Below are 15,343 nucleotides of genomic sequence, written 5' to 3'. Positions count from 1 at the left end.
TCTGGGCCAGATATGGGCCAGTTCTGCTTCATTTGTTTTGTTTACGGCTGACATGCGGCATTGCTATGGCTTAATTGTGGCCCACATCTGGCAAACAGGAGCGGACCGCCCAAGTGCCATCATTCCACGCGGTATGTGGGCCAGATGAAAGTGTCAAGTGTGGGCCGGATCTGGGCCACAGCAACTTTGGTGTCTGGGCCAGATATGGGCCAGTTCTGCTTCATTTGTTTTGTTTATGGCTGACATGCGGCATTGCTATGGCTTAATTGTGGCCCACATCTGGCAAACAGGAGCGGACCGCCCAAGTGCCATCATTCCACGCGGTATGTGGGCCAGATGAAAGTGTCAAGTGTGGGCCGGATCTGGGCCACAGCAACTTTGGTGTCTGGGCCAGATATGGGCCAGTTCTGCTTCATTTGTTTTGTTTACGGCTGACATGCGGCATTGCTATGGCTTAATTGTGGCCCACATCTGGCAAACAGGAGCGGACCGCCCAAGTGCCATCATTCCACGCGGTATGTGGGCCAGATGAAAGTGTCAAGTGTGGGCCGGATCTGGGCCACAGCAACTTTGGTATCTGGGCCAGATATGGGCCAGTTCTGCTTCATTTGTTTTGTTTACGGCTGACATGCGGCATTGCTATGGCTTAATTGTGGCCCACATCTGGCAAACAGGAGCGGACCGCCCAAGTGCCATCATTCCACGCGGTATGTGGGCCAGATGAAAGTGTCAAGTGTGGGCCGGATCTGGGCCACAGCAACTTTGGTGTCTGGGCCAGATATGGGCCAGTTCTGCTTCATTTGTTTTGTTTACGGCTGACATGCGGCATTGCTTTGGCTTAATTGTGGCCCACATCTGGCAAACAGGAGCGGACCGCCCAAGTGCCATCATTCCACGCGGTATGTGGGCCAGATGAAAGTGTCAAGTGTGGGCCGGATCTGGGCCACAGCAACTTTGGTGTCTGGGCCAGATATGGGCCAGTTCTGCTTCATTTGTTTTGTTTATGGCTGACATGTGGCATTGCTATGGCTTAATTGTGGCCCAAATCTGGCAAACAAGAGCGGACCACCCATGTACCATCATTCCACGCGGTATGTGGGCCAGATGAAAATGATGGCACTTGGGCGGTCCGCTCCTGTTTGCCAGATTTGGGCCACAATTAAGCCATAGCAATGCCACATGTCAGCCATAAACAAAACAAATGAAGCAGAACTGGCACAAATCTGAGCCACAGTTCATTTTAATTCGGGCCCAGATTCGACACCTTGTATGTATACCTGAAATGATAGCACTTGGGTGGTCCACTCCTGTTTAACAGATCTGGGCCACAAGCAGGCCATTTGTTCAGCCACATATTAGCCAAGAATTAACTAAATAAGCCTTAAATGTGTGTTTTTGTGTGTGCATGCTGTGCCATTAAAACTTTGGGAAACTCAGTGACTGAATATCACTGACACTAAGTGAACTCTGCATCAACAATATCCAACATACAGAAAAGAGAAATGTAAAAATGGTCCCTCTTTATGTTAAGATAAGTTACAACAGATGATTCAAACACATTTCTGAAAACATTTGCATCATTTATTAATATTGCCAAAGAACAACCCAACCCACATTTTCAAAACTGGAAAGCAATCTAAACAAAAAAAACACCAACAATAAATAAACACAATATATGCATAGAAAGCATAGTAAAAACTAAATAAAAACAAAACATGTTTCCAGTAGCCTTGGTCATCCAAAAAAAAAAAAAAAAAAAAAACAGACAACACAAGTTAACACACTACAAAAATTTAGCAAATTGATCCATCCAAAATTATAGAATTTGACCTCCTTGACTGGGCCCATCTGCATCATGGCAATCTTGCAAGCCTTTATTGGATACACAAATGAAAAAAAAAAAAAAACTGTTGAATCAGTAACAGAACGCTGATAATACAATAGTGTTGAAGTACAAAACAAACACACACACAACTACTTAGAAGCCAAATTAAATAAAAAAGCCCTAAACAAAATATAATTAAAAAATAAAATAAATAAATACAAAACAAAAAAAGCAGGCACTGTAGTGAGAGATGCGTTCAGGAATTACCTGCATCTATACACCGTCTATTTACTAATAGTGAAGCTGCAAGTTTTAAAAACTTTAAAAACGTCTGTCTCTGTGCTTTAATCAAAGCAGCACATTAATATTGAATGGTGAATAAATGGACTGGAACTACCAGTGCATTAAACGGTTTGGTAACACTGTAAGGTCTTATTTGTTAACATTAGTTAATGTATTAACTAGTATTAACTAACATTAACTAGGCTACATTATGTATTAAGCTTTCTTAAAGTTACAGTCAATCATTGTTTGATCATGTTAGTTCACAGTGCATTAACTAATGTTAACAAATACAACTTTTGATTTTAGTAATGCATTAGTAAGCATCACAATTAGCATTAATTACGATTAATAAATACTAGGGGTGGAACGGTACACAGAAGTCATGGTTCGGTTCATACCTCGGTTCGGACATCACGGTTCGGTACGAGTTCTGTACAATGGAGGGAAAAGCAAAACAAAAATGTAGAGAGCAATTTTTTTTTCTTGTGCATGTCTGTAGGCTGTACCACCAAAGGAAAATAAGTGTCTTAAAGGAGAACTCCGGTCAATTTTAACATTGAGCTCATTTTTTTGTAAATTTGGAGTGCTGTCAGTACAGAGAACAACGACAAAAATCGGTGTTGCCTACACCGTGTTATCCTCTTTAAAATTTGCACCCTGTTGACTTCAATGGGGCAAGTTTTAAACCTGCTTTTAGCCTCTTAACATCCTTGATGTGTCATTACAAGTGCACCAGCCATGTGAGTGATTTTATTCAGAGTGAATTTATTCTCCACTGTTGCTTAGTTACTAGGGCTGTCACTTTACGTTCGAAAATCGATTGCACAATCGATCGGACCAACCAACACAAGTTTCGAAAACGAATAGGGAATCGATTTTAACGGTCTTTTCTCGGAACGCGTCCAGCTCGTCACGATACGCCCGCAGCGAACGCGCGTCACACAGCAACTCTGACAAACACACATTATACTTCTGCATAATGTTTCTATTTTTACTACAAAAATGTGAATTCTGCCGGTATTCAGACAGTCTCATGCATACAGATACAGATTCAGGCTACGGTCAACAATCGCCACGTAGGCAACATTTGTTTGACTTTTCTAACCGTAAACACAGCCATGTTGAAGACAGTAATGTTTTTCATTGATGTTATGGCAGTCCACTGTGCTTATTGCTTTTCGAGAATGTAGCACTCCTGTTTGTCATTGTGCACGAAACTTCACGCCAATAAATCAACAGGAATATTGCTGACTTGTGTGCGTCTCAAGCGCCCTCTTTACGTTCGTCCTAATGCCTGTTAGTTGTCCGTGGATTTGCCCATATTTGGCGTTTAAAATGGAAATGTCTTTAGACATGGAAAATCGATTTTACAATCGATTCAATGAACACATATGTCTCAAAAATCGAACAGGATTTTTTCACAAAAGTGACAGCCCTATTAGTTACCTATGATCACGCGTGTGAACTCGACAATCGACTACTGTGGACTTCGACCGAAAACAGGATGTAAATACAGGTATGTGCGCTGGCTGAATTAACATCACTTTTATTCATATCTTTCTCATCTACTGCAGTCAGATTCACCGCGTTCACTCTGAAGGAATCACTCACATTTTCTGTGCACTTGTAATGACACATCAAGGATGTTAAGAGGCTAAAAGCAGGTTTAATACTTGCCCCATTGAAGTCAACAGGGTGCAAATTTTAAAGAGGATAACACGGTGAAGGCAACACCGATTTTTGTCGTTGTTCTCTGTACTGACAGCACTCCAAATTTACAAAAAAATTAGCTCAATGTTAAAATTTACCGGAGTTCTCCTTTAAGCCTTGTATTTTTTTAAAAATGTTTTATTAATAAAGTAAAGGCATAGAACCAGTTTATTTGTAGTGCATTGACAATAGTTTTATATAATTAGTTTATTAATTAAATTAATAAAAAGACAAAAAGAACTTGAGATGTGTTTTGTAATTGTACCTGAATGAATTTAAAATAAATTTGCTACATTTCAGATCAATATATTTGTTTTCCTTAAAATTTTAATGAACACTAACTTTATTCTCATGTTAATTATACATAATTTATTTCTGTATAAAATAATACTACCATTAAAAACACATTTGATTTTCTTTTTTTAATCAATGTAGAATGTGTAACTTAAAAATAAACAGATTACTGCTCTGTTTATTTTTAGGACAAGAAATGAAAACCAATGCAATATGATGAATGTCCAAAAGATGGCACCCACAGACTGTTTTTAAATGGGGTTGGATAAATATTTTTTGCTTTTAAACAGTGTGTGTGTGCGTGTGAGAGAGAGAGAGAGAGAGAGAGAGAGAGAGAGAGAGAGAGAGAGAGAGAGATTTTGGTTGGGTGACAGTTGTAGGTTACAGTTTGACAAGAGTTTACAGTTTGACAAAAGCACAATGTTGTGTTTTATTGCGAGTGTACACAAATATAAGTAAACACTTTGCAGTTTGAATGATGTCCTGTATGAACAAAATGATGGAGTATGTTTTTATGTTTCCACTGTTCGATCGCGCCCACACCTCGATCTCTCTCTCACACACGCACGCACACAACATATTCCAGCATTGCAATCTTGACATCGCAGCCTGTTCATTATAGACACAGAGCTTCAGAGCTAAGGCGGAGCTACAGATTAGGTGTCCCTAAAGAACCCGCGTATCTAACAGTAGTTCCGCATTACATTAATTAATTTGCACGCAAGTTTTTTTTTTTTTAATACCGTGTATTTTCCGTGTATATTCATGCACCGAACCATGACGCCCGTACCGTTTCGGTTCAATACGAATACATGTACCGTTCCACCCCTAATAAATAGAACAAGAATTGTTCATGCCACATGTTAACTAAAGTAGTTAACTAATGTTAACTTGTAAAGTGTTACAAATGGCTACACCTTGCAGCCAATCAGAATAAAGTATTCAGACAGACCATGGTATTATACACAATAGCAAAAACACAATGTAACTGACTTACTGGTGTCTTGGACCCTCCTCCGTTTTTCTTTCTCTTCTCCCTCCGTCTCGGTCACTTGCAAGATGAAGCCATTTTTTAATAAATGATTCGATCTCTTGATCGGTGGCCGCAGCTGTCAGTCTGTTGTTTCTGACAGTTCCTAAAAAAATATAACATTGTAAATGCAAGGATGGACTACACAACTTTTAAAATCTTAGGACCAATTAGGTAACACAAGCATTAGCGCATAGTTAATGCATAGTTAGCCAGCGCCAATGTAAAGAACATTTTGGCCATGGCCAAGGACACTCTTTGCTTCCAGATGTCCAAAAGGAACAAGTTTGATGCCTGCTAGGAAGATCGGACTGCGTCAAAAAATGGAAATCACATTATGAAATAAATGTTTATCTCCAAAACACATTGGCCACAATTATTGGCACCTCTAGATTTTGTTTACGAGTAAAATATCTCAGAAGTATATTCCCATTAATATTGATCTTTTTTAGCACACCAGGGTGACTAGAAGTGCCTCTAAGAAAATAGCTAAAGAATTGAAAATCCCCATTTTTACCATCAGGGCAATAATTAAGAAGTTATAATCAACTAATGATGTTACGAATCTGCCTGGAAGAGGACGTGTGTCTATATTGTCTTAATGGACGGTGAGGAGGAGAGTTTGAGTGGCCAAAGACTCTTCAAGGATCACAGATGGAGAATTGCAGAGATTAGTTGAGTCTTGGGGTCAGAAAGCCTAAAAAAAAAAAAAATTAAACAACCCCTACATCCCACATGTTGTTTGGGAGGGTTTCAAGAAAAATCCTCCTCGCTCCGCTAAAATTAAACTCCAGCATATTCAGTTGTCAGACATGACTGGAACTTCAAAAGGGACCGTATTCTATGGTCAGATGAAACAAAAAAAGGGGCTTTTTGGCAGCAAATGCACTAGATGTGTTTTAAACTGTAGGCTATTTTATTCCCACCAGCAGTTTTCTGTAGCAAATCACATTGACACATGTTATTAAGGTGAAAACATCCTGACTCAAAACAGTAAATGACAAAAAAAAAAAAAAAAAAAAACATAAAGCAGCCACCTAACGTTAATTTTATAATTAGTCTACTAGGGTATAATAAAAATGTGAAATACATAGAGGAATAGCCTAATACCTGAACCAACTTTTAAATAGTCTACCTGAACCCAAAACATCTATTATTGTTACTTTGTAATCATCTCATAAAAGCTTTTATTGTAAGAAAAAGCATGTAGTTTTTTTTTAATTTGTGCATTATTCCTAGGGTTAATGAAACATTGCTGTCACAAAGTAATACAACTAGTGCAGTATTATGTCCAATGTATATAAACATGAATGTCAAATTACACTATAATATATATTTATCTTGTCATTGTTGTGCCAAAATAAGACACGAGATAATACTTTAACCGTGCAGAACTGACTAAAGGTTGGGAGAGTGATAGGGAGCAACATGAGCAAATCTAAATGTAACGTTAATGGCGCGCCGAGCAATCGATACTTGTTCATTTCGCATTCGTGACAACCAATCTAGCTTAGAGTTGAACTGCCAAAATAATGTAACTTCGAATAGAAATGATTCCATCGACTCTATATAACACAACATGCAGACTCCAACTTGATATAACGAAGCAATCGCTAACAAAAAGAAACATTTATCTATTATGTCTTACCTTGACTTTTTGCAGTACCGGTATCCGTCCTCCTGACAATCCTCTGACGTTTTGGTTTTGAGCGCCTTTTTCGCGCTTTCCGGCATCGTTTAAATTTAAAGGGCCGTGAACTGGAAAATCGTCCGTTAGATTTTTTTTCTTCACAGACAACTGCAAATGCAGTAAATATTATATTTAAACATAATAGATCTCTAATCAGCAAAAAAGTGGGAACATTTTGTCATGAATACAGGGCTTTGAAAAAGTATTCAAGAAAAAATATCAAAATAATATTTTCTCATAGCAGGTTCTGCTGATTTGTCATCTTCATTTAATTGTATTTCATCACTTATAGTGTCAATTAGTATTATCATTTTTTAATATTTAATAAAGATTGTTTATAGCCTAAAGATGACAGTTGTATAAATGTAAATTTATATTTAGCCAGAAATGTAAGAAAAATGTAAGGTTTATTTAGAATAAAATATTATATATATATATATATATATATATATATATATATATATATTAAAAAATTATAATACTAATTGACACTATAAGTGATGAAATACAATTAAATGAAGATATATATATTATATATATATATATATATATATATATATATATATATATATATATATATAAAATGAAATACAATTAAATGAAGATTAAGATATATATAAAATATTTTACATATTTAAGTATTTTAAGGGAGTTTAAAATATTACCCTTTGTGGGGTCACTTTGACACACCTAGGAACAGTGAATCACAACCTCAATGTCCCCTTATATTCTCCACAACAAATCCTGTACATTTGTTATAAAAATAGCCAAATAATAGTTTTGTCATAATTTTAAGTCATCTTGAGGCCCCAGTGGAAGTTTGTCCAGGTCTGCTCTAGAAGTTAGATGACACTGCTAGCAAGATAAGCAAGGTTACACCGAGTAGGCTACAACATGTTCCTGGCTCAACATCTTTGTTGATCCTGGAACAGCATTCGACCAATTAGATTTGAAGTTTGCAGTTATGTCAAGTTTAGGCTTACAACCATGCTTTTAGATCAATGTTATTATCATTACCCTCTGATTGTAGGTTTAGGGTTAGGGTTAGGACAATTTTTATGGACAGGAATGTTATTGCTACAAAATGTTACATGTTACATGTATGTTACAACAAAATATATTGATACAGGAGCATGTACTTGGCAAAATCATTGTGCCCCAAGCTTTGCACAAACAGCAACTAAAGTATCTTCTTGCACATCCCAAAACCATAAAAAGTCTTCATAACTTTGAACCTAGACACTTGAACTTTTCTAGACACTCTACCTACAATACATATGTTAGCAATAGCATATATGTCATAGATGTAAGTACATGTAGCCTCACATCCAGCCTAAGGCCCCGTCCACACTACTGCGTTTTCGTTTAAAAACGGAGACCTTTTGCTCCGTTTGCACCTCCCGTCCACACTAAAACGGCAAAAACGGAGACCCAAAACGGAGAAGTTTAGAAACGCTGCCGACCCGTTTTTCGTTTTGAATCTCCGGAGTGTGTTTTAGTGTGGACGGGTCAAAAACGGAGGACTTTAGAAACGATGACGTAGTAGATGCTCATGCTCGGCTCTATGATTGGGTGTCGTCAGTCATGGCGTATATCTTTGCTAGCAGCTGTTGTCCAAGTAAATCCTGCATTTTACAATGATATAACTGCCTACATGCGCCGGAGGCAAGCTATTATTCGAGCGATCTGTGACAATTCCCTTGTGCAGCGGCGGCATCGACCGTACATGGAGCGTCGGTTTTGGGTTAACCCGGGAAGAACCAGCGCATGGTGGGATCATTTTATCAATGAAGTTGTGTTTACACCGGCACGCGCATGCCCAGTGTTGGTGAATGGTCACGTGATCCGCGTTTTCAGTCGTTTTAATGTGGACGGAGACCAATTCTAAAATACGCAGCTAAAACGCTGGTGTGGACGGAGATCGTATTCGTTTTAATTCTCCGTTTTTAAACGAAAATGCAGTAGTGTGGACGGGGCATAAGTGTCTGCTCCATCCATACCAAAAAAGTATTGTTAAATGTTGTTAAATTAAAAAAAAAATGTTCAGGCCATTACAGTTTCAAACTTTGTCCCTTTTAAGCTAAATTAGCCATTTTCAGAAGTGTTGCATCCAATCCAGAAATGGACTTACCAAGTAGGTTTTAATTTTTGGGAAACACAAAGAATATTTGCCACGTTGATATGCCGTATATATTTCCCAAACGTGGCCCAAAATGTAATTAATTATTTGGGCAATATTTGCCATGTCATATGTGGGCCACTTTTGCCTCACATCCAGATGAGATAGTGCTCACTGAGCCATATCTTTGCCAAAACTGAACCAGATATGTTTTAAGATAAATGGGTCACATTTGCAGCATTATATGTGGGCCACTTTTGGCTCACACCCAGATGAGCTAGTGCTCACAGAGCCATATCTTTGCCAAATCTGGCCCAGATATGTTTTAAGATAACTGGGCCACATTTGGAGCATCATATGTGGGCCACTTTTGGCTCAAATCCAGATGAGCCAGTGCTCACTGAGCCATATCTTTGCCCAAACTGGCCCAGATATGTTTTAAGATAACTGGGCCACATTTGGATCATCATATGTGGGCCACTTTTGGCTCACACCCAGATGAGCCAGTGCTCACTAAGCCATATCTTTGCCAAAACTGGCCCAGATGTGTTTTAAGATAACTGGGCCACATTTAGATCATCATATGTGGGCCACTTTTGGCTCACACCCAGATGAGCAAGTGCTCACTGAGCCATATCTTCGCCAAAACTGGCCCAGATGTGTTTTAAGATCACTGGGCCACATTTGCAGTATTATATCTGGGCCACTTTTGGCTCACACCCAGATGAGCCAGTGCTCGCTGAGCCATATCTTTGCCCAAACTGGCCCAGATGTGTTTTAAGATCACTGGGCCACATTTGCAGCATTATATGTGGGCCACTTTTGGCTCACACCCAGATGAGCCAGTGCTCACTGAGCCATATCTTTGCCCAAACTGGCCCAGATGTGTTTTAAGATAACTGGGCCACATTTGGAGGATCAAATGTGGGCCACTTTTGGCTCACACCCAGATGAGCCAGTGTTCACTGAGCCATATCATTGCCAAAACCGGCCCACATATGTTTTAAGATAACTGGGCCACATTTGCAGCATTATATGTGGGCCACTTTTGGCTCACACCCAGATGAGCCAGTGCTCACTGAGCCATATCTTTGCCCAAACTGGCCCAGATGTGTTTTAAGATAACTGGGCCACATTTGGAGGATCAAATGTGGGCCACTTTTGGCTCACACCCAGATGAGCCAGTGTTCACTAAACCATATCATTGCCCAAACTGGCCCAGATGTGTTTTAAGATAACTGGGCCACATTTGGAGGATCAAATGTAGGCCACTTTTGGCTCACACCCAGATGAGCAAGTGCTCACTGAGCCATATCATTGCCAAAACTGGCCCAGATGTGTTTTAAGATAACTGGGCCACATTTGCAGCATTATATGTGGGCCACTTTTGGCTCACACCCAGATGAGCCAGTGCTCACTGAGCCATATCTTTGCCCAAACTGGCCCAGATGTGTTTTAAGATAACTGGGCCACATTTGGAGGATCAAATGTGGGCCACTTTTGGCTCACACCCAGATGAGCCAGTGTTCACTGAGCCATATCTTTGCCAAAACTGGCCCAGATATGTTTTAAGATAACTGGGCCACATTTGCAGCATTATATGTGGGCCACTTTTGGCTCACACCCAGATGAGCAAGTGCTCACTGAGCCATATCTTTGCCCAAACTGGCCCAGATGTGTTTTAAGATAACTGGGCCACATTTGCAGCACTATATGTGGGCCACTTTTGGCTCACACCCAGATGAGCCAGTGCTCACTGAGCCATATCTTTGCCAAAACTGGCTCAGATGTGTTTTAAGATAACTGGGCCACATTTGCAGCATTATATGTGGGCCACTTTTGGCTCACATCCAGATGAGACAGTGCCACTGAGCCATATCTTTGCCAAAACTGGCCCAGATGTGTTTTAAGATAACTGGGCCACATTTGCTGAAACATATGTAGGCCACTTTTGGCTCACACCCAAATGAGCCAGTGCTCACTGAGCCATATCATTGCCAAAACTGGCCCAGATGTGTTTTAAGATAACTGGGCCACATTTGGAGCATCAAATGTGGGCCACTTTTGGCTCACACCCAGATGAGCCAGTGCTCACTGAACCATATCTTTGCCCAAACTGGCCCAGATGTGTTTTAAGATAACTGGGCCACATTTGGAGCATCAAATGTGGGCCACTTTTGGCTCACACCCAGATGAGCCAGTGCTCACTGAGCCATATCTTTGCCAAAACTGGCCCAGATATGTTTTAAGATAACTGGGCCACATTTTCAGCATCATATGTGGGCCACTTTTGGCTCACATCCAGATGAGACAGTGCCATTGAGCCATATCTTTGCCAAAACTGGCCCAGATGTGTTTTAAAATAACTGGGCCACATTTGCAGCAGCATATGTGGGCCACTTTTGGCTCACATCCAGATGAGACAGTGCCACTGAGCCATATCTTTGCCAAAACTGGCCCAGATATGGTTTAAGATAACTGGGCCACATTTGAAGCATCATATGTGGGCCACTTTTGGCTCACATCCAGATGAGACAGTGCCACTGAGCCATATATTTGCCAAAACTGGCCCAAATGTGTTTTAAGATAACTGGGCCACATTTGCAGCATTATATGTGGGCCACTTTTGGCTCACATCCAGATGAGACAGTGCCACTGTGCCATATCTTTGCCAAAACTGGCCCAGATATGTTTTAAGAAAACTGGGCCACATTTGCTGAAACATATGTGGGCCATTTTTGGTTTACATCCAGATTAGTCATTGTCGATTGTGCCACGGTTTTGCCATAGGTGGCCCACATTTGGTTTGTGATATTTGGGCCATATTCATTGTTTATCATATGGGCCACTTTAGGCTCACATTCAGATTACACATTCCCATGAGTGCCGCATCTTTGCCTAAAAAGGCCCACATGTGATTTAACATATTTGGGCCATATTTGCCATTTTACATGTGGGCCACTTCAGGCTCAGACACATTTGGTCCGGGCCATAAGTAGGCCAGCAGTGCCGCATCATTGCCTGAAGTGGCCCACATCCGTCTGCTATCTGGGAAGTCATACATTGCCTTTATCTATCTATAAATTACAGAAACGTCTGTCTGTCTGTCTGTCTGTCTGTCTGTGTGTGTGTGTGTGTGTGTGTGTGTGTGTCTGTTCCTCGCATATCTCTTGAACCGTTAGTCCGATTGATTTCAAATTCGACAGGTGTCTCGCTACGGTCACGAGTAAGAGCAGTGCCAAGTTTGACGTTGTTTGGATGAGAAATGCAAAAGGTATCGTTAAAAATATCATTTTTAGAAGGTTGTGGTTTAAAAATAAACATTCTGACATTAGAGAGTTGTATCGGTCAAAGAAGCCCCAAGAAGGTTGTGGTTTAAAAATAAACATTCTGACAATCTGTCAGCTACACTGTTTACTTCTGAATATTATAGTTTGGTTCCAAAATGTGTTAAATCCATTTTGATTAATTTGAGTAAAAATGTGTTTTCTTTACCAAGAAACCAACAATTACTAAAAACCAGTGGCATAGGTTTGATTTTGAAATTGGTGGGGACGGGGACATCAATATATAAATATATTTTAAGTTTTGATCGAAATTATTGCTAGGGATATATCAGTGTCACTGGATATTGGTAGGGACACGTCCCTAGCGTCTCTACTAAATTCTACGCCCCTGCTAAAAACACACACAAAAACTGATTTTGCACGGGCACTTTGCACTGCTCCCTGAATCGACACGGTTAACTGAATCTATGTCAGCTATGCTGTTTACTTCTGAATATTATATTTCATTCTGGTGCGCTTAACGTTATCGCTACTGTGTAATAGTAGCCTATGCTATTCACCAACTAAACATATTGTATTCAATGCGTTCACAGTCTCTTTCACGGGCATCATTTGTAGTAGCCTATTCACAAACTGTTTCCTCAAGCATAGCGTTTTCTCAGAGTTCACTGTGTGCTTTCTACCATGCACAAATAAAAATGTCACTGAACTTTTGCTGTGTAATTGTAACAATGAGCATTCAATCACACCAAACCAACAATTACTAAAAACACACACAAAAACTGATTTTGCATGGGTATTTTGCACTAGTCTATCTATAAATTACAGAAACGTCTGTCTGTCTGTCTGTCTGTGTGTGTGTGTGTGTGTGTGTGTGTCTGTTCCTCGCATATCTCTCGAACCGTTAGTCCGATTGATTTCAAATTCGACAGGTGTCTTGCCACGGGCACGAGTAAGTGCAGTGCCAAGTTTGACGTTGTTTGGATGAGAAATGCAAAAGGTATCGTTAAAAATATCATTTTTAGAAGGTTGTGGTTTAAAAATAAACATTCTGACATTAGAGAGTTTTATCGGTCAAAGAAGCCCCAAGAAGGTTGTGGTTTAAAAATAAACATTCTGACATAAACACTCAGTCAGCTACACTGTTTACTTCTGAATATTATAGTTTGGTTCCCGAACGTGATAAATCCATCTATCTATAAATTACAGAAACGTCCGTCTGTCTGTCTGTGTGTTATTCGCATATCTCTCGAATGTGAGATAACCACTAAATGTGTGAAAACCACTATTTTCTGTTTCAAACTTTCACATAGCATCTATATTTGAATTTTTTAAGATTTATTATAAAAACGGATTATTTTTTCCCAAAAATGCAATAAATTCATGACTTTTTTTTTTTTTTCAAAATGCAATTAATCCATTGAATCAATATAAAGTTATTTTTGATCATATTGCCATCGCAAGAAATATCTCCTGAACTTTTTTGACAGCGATCAGCTCACAAAAACTGATTTTGCACGGGCACTTTGCACTGCTCCCTGAATCGAGGTGCTTATTCATTTGTGGATGTAAACTGAATCTGTAAGTCAGCTATGCTGTTAGTGTTTACTTCTGAATATTATATTTCATTCTGGTGCGCTTAACGTTGTCGCTACTGTGTAATAGTAGCCTATGCTATTCACCAACTAAACATATCCTATTCAATGCGTTCACAGTCTCTTTCACAGGCATCATTTGTAGTTGCCTATTCACAAACTGTTTGCTCAAGCTTAGCGTTTTCTCAGAGTTCACGGTGTGCTTTTTACCATGCACAAATAAAAATGTCACTGAACTTTTGCTGTGTAATTGTAACAATGAGCACACACCAAACCAACAATTACTAAAAACACACACAAAAACTGATTTTGCACGGGCATTTTTTGCACTAGTCCTTTAAATTACACTGTCAGAAAAATTATATGACCTTTGTAAGATTATGACCCTGAGAGTGTTGCACTGCTTAACTGCAGGATCACTGCATATTAATCATCACGCACGCAAAGTATATGATATTTTTGTTAAACACCAGTGCTGAGTTCAGTGTTTTGTAGTAAAGCAGGTTTTCTGTAGAGCAGAAGTCGACGGTTTCATGTGAGCAGGAATGGAAAAAGTCCTTCAACCACAGGCTATTCACAGACTATTCACACCTCAGACAGAGACGATCACAAACTGACATCAAACACACACGTCCAGCTGCAGAAACACTCATGCACAAGCTGTCCATCCACCCAGCAGATCAAACCACATTTCTGTTCAGATGTGAATACGAGACCACAGTGTTCATGAGTGTTTTGCATCTGTGTTTTTCATGAGATTACACGCATGGTCCCTTTAAGACTTAAAAAGTCAAACATGAAATGCTCCAGTCAATCATATGATTTAATTGGTTAAAAAGGCAAGTTTGTTTTTAAGTTTTTAGAAGACCACTTCATTTAATACTTTAAATGTTTACCCTGCTCTACGTCTGCTGGGACGTCTTGATACAATATGGTGATCCTCACCAAAAACTCAAACTCGGACTCGACACTGGTCACACAGTTTGGTCTTGTACTTATAAAAAGACTGAAGTTTGTTCATCTTCTCATTGTGATTGGTGCATAATCCACATGATCCTCCTCTTCAACTTTCTGTAAAAACACAACACAAGAAATATAGATTTACAAAGTTACTGTATATAGTTTTTCTAATAACATTTATCAGCACTGCATGCAAACTTAAACATCTTGAGGAAATTACATCAAACATCATCTTCTATATCAGTGGATCTCAACCAGTTTTGCTAACATGTTAATCTGACTCAATAACTTACATTTATTAGGTTCAACAAAACATCATGTGTTTAAATTGGCTTGTTCTAGTCTTGTTGTACAAACCATTAATTGTTTAAATGTTTTCCTCAATGTAATTACAATCCTTTATAGATGAAGTTTAGAGGTCCTGCAGTCTTTCAGTGTTTCTCAGTTGCTTTAAATATGTATTACAATTCAAATGACTAATTGCTTGCTAAAAATGTAATCTGTGATGTGATCCAAACAACACAATAGGAAAATAACAAAAGTCTTTC

The sequence above is a fragment of the Squalius cephalus genome (genome assembly GCF_949319135.1).
Source record: "Squalius cephalus genome assembly, chromosome: 13".
Taxonomy (NCBI): domain Eukaryota; kingdom Metazoa; phylum Chordata; class Actinopteri; order Cypriniformes; family Leuciscidae; genus Squalius; species Squalius cephalus.
This window is presented reverse-complemented; position numbering follows the sequence as displayed.